Source organism: Terrapene carolina, unplaced genomic scaffold (genome assembly GCF_002925995.2).
Source record: "Terrapene carolina triunguis isolate 2854851 unplaced genomic scaffold, T_m_triunguis-2.0 Scaffold95, whole genome shotgun sequence".
NCBI lineage: Eukaryota > Metazoa > Chordata > Testudines > Emydidae > Terrapene > Terrapene triunguis.
The window spans coordinates 48,666,808-48,672,096 of NW_020664446.1; positions in this window are offsets into that span (position 1 = coordinate 48,666,808).

A 5,289-nucleotide genomic window follows, 5' to 3' on the forward strand; every position below is an offset into this window, starting at 1 on the left:
CCCCCCCATCCCCACAGCACCCATCCCCTGTGTGACCGCCATAGCACCCATCCCAGGAGTGTGATCCTCCGCATAGCACCCATCCCCTGGGTGACCCTCCCCCCACTCCCATAGCACCCATTCTCTATGTGACCCTTCTCACACTCCGACAGCACCCATCCTGGGAGTGTGACAGCACCCATCTCCTGTGTGACCCACCCACCTCCATAGCACCCATCCTGGGAGTATGACCTCCACCCACCCCCATAGTACCCATCCCCTGTGTGAACCCCACACACACCCACAGCACCATCGGGTTGCCAACTTTCTAATCGCACAAAACTGAACACCCTTGCCCCGCCCCTTTCTCGAGGCCCCGCCCCTGCTCCGAGGCCCTGCCCTCGGCTCAATCCATCCCCCCTCCCTCTGTTGCTTGCTCACCCCCACACTCACTCACTCATTTTCACCGGACTGAGGCAGGAGGTTGGGGTGCGGGAGGGGGCGAGGGCTCCAGCTGGGGATGCAGGCTCTGGGATGGGGCCAGGGATGAGGGGTATAGGGTGCAGGAGGGGGCTCCGAGCTGGAGGTGCGGCTGAGGGGTTTAGAGTGTGGAAGGGGGTTCCAAGCTGGGGCAGGAGGTTGGGGCACGTGAGGGAGTTTGGGTGTGGGAGGGAGCTCAGGGCTGAGGCAGGGGGTTGAGGCACGAAGAGGGTGTGGGTTTCAGGAGGGACTGGGAATTTGGGTGCGGGAGGGGGCTCAGGGCTGGGGCAGGGGGTTGGGGTGCGGGAGGGAGTTTTGGGTGCAGGCTCTGGGTGGCACTTACCTGGGGCAGCTCTCCAGAAGCAGTGACGTGTCCCTCTGGCTCCTAGATGGAGGCGTGGCCAGGCAGCTCTGCACGCTGCCTCTGCCTGCAGGCGCCGCCCCTGCAGCTCCAATTGGCCACAGTTCCTGGCCAATGGGAGCTATGGAGCCGGTGCTCAGGGCAGGGGCAGCGCACAGAGCCCCCATGGCTGTCCCTCTGCCTAGGAGCCAAGAGACATGTCGACAGGGGCGGCTCCAGGCACCAGCACACCAAGCGCATGCCTGGGGCGGCAAACCGCGGGGGGGCGGCGTGCCGGTCGCTGTGAGGGCGGCAGTCAGGCTGCCTTCGGCGGCATGCCTGCGGGAGGTCCGCCGGTCCCGCGGCTTCGGCGGCAATTCAGCGGCGGGTACGCCGAATCCGCGTTACCAGCAGACCTCCCACAGGCATGCCACCGAAAGCCGCCTGACTGCCGTGCTTGGGGCAGCAAAATACATAGAGCCGCCCCTGCATGTCGACGCTTCCCAGGAGCCGTGCAGAGCCAGGTAGGGAGCCTACCAGCCCCACACCAACTGGACTTTTAACGACCTGGTCACCAGTGCTGTCCAGAGTCGCCAGGGTCCCTTTCAACCGGGTGTTCTGATAAAAAACCAGACACCTAGCAACCCTAACAGCACCCATCCCCTGTGTGACCCCCATAACACCCATCCAGGAATGTGTGACCCCACACACCTATAGCTCCCATCCACAAGGGTGTGACATCCCCAAACACCCATAGCTCCCATCCAGGAATGTGTGACTCCACCCTCACGCACCCATAGCACCCCATCCCGGAGTGTATGACAACCTCCACACCCAAAGCACCCCATCCACTAGTATGTGACACAGTCCTTCCCCCCACACCATAACACTTCCCTGTTGCTGGAGTCTTTCCCTGTGGTGGGGAAAGACTCTGGCAGCTCCCTGCAATGGGGAAAGTCTCCAGCAGCTGGGAGGCAGCGAGACTCTGCACTGCTAAAAACAACAGTATAGCCATGATGCTAAAAACAGTATAGACATGGGAGGCACTCCTTGGGCATGCAGCCAGCCACGGTGGGGACATATCCACGGGGTTCAGTGAGCCTTTTCTAGCCTAAGTGGTGTCTCACTGTCTATCTACACTGCTACTTATACCTGTGCTAGCGGGGGGGAGAGGAGGCAAGGGGGTTCTACACACCACTGAAAGAAGGTTGCAGTGTAGACATAGCTTCTATGACTCATTCCTCCCTCTGTAAAATTAGGGTAATACTACTTCCCCAAATTGGAGAGATTGTGAGGATAAATTCATTAATAGTTTGTGTGATGCTAAAATCCTATGGCTATGGTCTCAATCCAGCAAACCACTTTAAGCACCCGTTGACTCATTGACCCAGCATTTACTATTCCATAGTACAATAAAAAAATCAAGTAAATATCAAATAGCTTTGGAAGCAATTGGCACAGCAAACTACTTACAAATTTATACAAGCAAAGTAAATTTTAACATGTGTGTAACTTCAGGCACACGAGCAGTGCATTGACTCCAATGGGCCTACTCACGTACTTGAAGTTACATATATGTGTAAGTGCTTTGATTGATTAGGGCCCATAAGTACAGTAGAACCTCAGAACTACGAACACCAGAGTTACGAACTGACCAGTCAACCACACGCCTCATTTGGAACTGGAAGTATGCAATCAGGCAGCAGCAGAGACCCAAAAAAAAAAGCAAGTACAGTACAGTACTCCATTAAACGTAAATTACCGAAAAAATAAAAAGAAAGTTTAAAAAAAAAAAAAAAGAGAGATTTGACAAGTTTAGGAAACTGTTTCTGGACTTCTTTCATTTAAATTGAGATGGTTAAAAGCAGCATTTTTCTTCTGCATAGTAAAGTTTCAAAGCTGTATTAAATCAGTGAAAGAACAAACAACATTTTGTTCAGAGTTATGAACATTTCAGAGTTATGAACAACCTCCATTCCCGAGGTGTTCGTAACTCTGAGGTTCTACTGTATATTCTTTAAGAAATGAGTTGGAAAACCCCAATACCCAAACCACCTTCCATCTCAGGTAATTAGTCTCCCTACTGAAGATCCCCCTGTAATTTCAACTGGACATATTCTTTTATTAACTTCCTGTACTAAATTGTTCTATGTTGTTCTAAAGGGTGGTTAAGATCATATGGAGAAGGTGGCAAAAATCCATAGAGTTTCACAACAAAGACATGAAAGAGATAAAATATAAAGCCTCTTATAGAAGTGGTGTGCCTATTCAAGGGCAAAAGGGCAGGGACAATGGAATCAGTGAATTTATATTTTTTCCCACAGACTTTACATGTTCTTAAGATATAATAATAGTTTCTTATCTTTGCTTTGTATAGCACTGCATTGCTATCTTCTTTGGTCTGCAGACAAAATGAAACAATAATGTTAACTGAAAAGCCTAGTTTTGACTATTTAAATATACTTTTAAGATACTTTTTTCAAAGCAGAAATGTCTAACCTTCAGCATGAAGCATAATTATTATAGTATGTTCAAGGCTGTCAAAAATAATGACAGCCCTTTCCCTAAAGAGTTTAAAATCTAAAAGATAGACATATAGAAGATGGGGTATTCAGACCAAGGGGTAAGGGGCTTTTTAATGTAATATTTTAAATACATATTTTTAAAACTATATTTATAACACTTTTAACATTTGTTTATCTCTAGCTTTGAGATTAGAATACTACTTGTTGTACAGTTTGGGACACTGGCTCATTCTTCTGTATTGTATCAAATATAAGCTGCTTGTCTTCACTTTCAAGGCCCTTCACAGTCAATCCCCACCCTACCTATCATCTCTCATTCACTCTCCAGTTGTTGATGCTCACCTCTGATCAGCCCATGATATAAGTCTCCTCTGCTCACATGTTAAATTTTCACTCAAATACCTTTGTGCTTTCTCAGATGCTGCCCTTCCAACTTGGGAGGCACTCCCTGTAAATATCACAAAGCTACCTCATTGTTTTCCTTCAGTCCCTCCTTACTTGAGAATAGTTAAGCTGCTGCTATCAGTGCCTGTCACCACTATTGTCTCATTGTTTCCTTGTACTGTCCTGTCTGTCTGTATCTATCTGTTGTCTCTTGTCTCATGCTTAGACTGTAAGCTCCTTAGGGTAGGGGCTGTGTTTTTGTTCTGTATTTGTACAGCTCCTAGCACAACGAGTCCATGACTAGGGCTCCTACGTGCTACGGTAATACAAATAACAACAACAGCACTCACCTTGGATGTAGGAGATCTAATTTCAAATCCCTGTTGCAATGACTATTCAAATATTTATACAAAGTAGAACAGTTTCAACAGGAGAGATTGAGAGCGACCCACCCCTGAATATCCCATAGCTCAGTGATTAGGGCACTCTTCTGATCCTCATCCAGCAGAGGGAATTGAACCTGGGTTGTCTATAGCCACACACTCCTAGCATTAATAGGCATCTACCTGGTCTTAACTCCTTTTGAGAAATGGTGCTTAGGCCATTGTCACATTCTGGGATGCAATCTACACCACTGAGGGGTTGTGTCCCCACCTGCCCTTTAAACCTGGGTACCTTAAATGCTCTGCTGTGGCTCAAAGCCTGGACACCAACAGCCAGCAGACAAGCATGTATGGAGTGTCTGTGAGTTAAGCAGCTCTGGCTCAGCATTCTGATTCCAGCAGCCTGCTTGTCACACCCCAGCCACACTCGGGTATCTACCAGCCTTGGTTACTACTCTCCAACACTCTCCCAGTCCCGAATTTTCCCCAAACTGTGTGCTCTGCAATGTCCAGCCCCTTCCTGGACCATTCACAGGAATAATGATGTCTGTTTGCTCCTTTAAAGAGTCAATACCTCGCAGCTTGCCCATTAACTGGAGTTAACAATCACTTAAATTCAAATACAGCACTGGTGTGGTTTAGACTAAAATAGAACAAGTTTACTAACATAGATTAAGAAATGCCAAATAAAAAATAAAGTAGGAGATGGTTACAAGCTAATAACAGTGAAAAACACTCTTCTAAAAGTCTAAAACTGAATCTAGCCAGGTACAGCCTTTGTTTAAGAAGGTTTCTCTCACCAATCACTTTTAGATCAGCGTAGCTGACTGTCAGTCAGGACCTTCCCCAAAAGTATAGGAGCTGGTTCCCCTTTGTCTTCCTAGGTGAAAGATAACTCAGGGTTCTTTACCCCCCTCTTTTATAGCCCAGTGAAGAAGGATACCCCCCACCCCCAAAATGAAGTTCATTCAAGCTGTGAGGAAGGAGACATGGAGTCTGGTGGTAAAACAAGTTCTATGCTGGTTTCTTCCCCTGCTGGTGTTTGCTAAACTGAAAAATTGATTTGTTCCTCACTCTCCAATGCAAATGAAAGGCCTCTTGACACGTGGTTGCTAATTGATTCTGATGACACCTGGCTGGAGGCACTGGCTTGTCCGTTGCCTGGGAGAAACCTGTTTACCCAATCCCCAGACTTGTC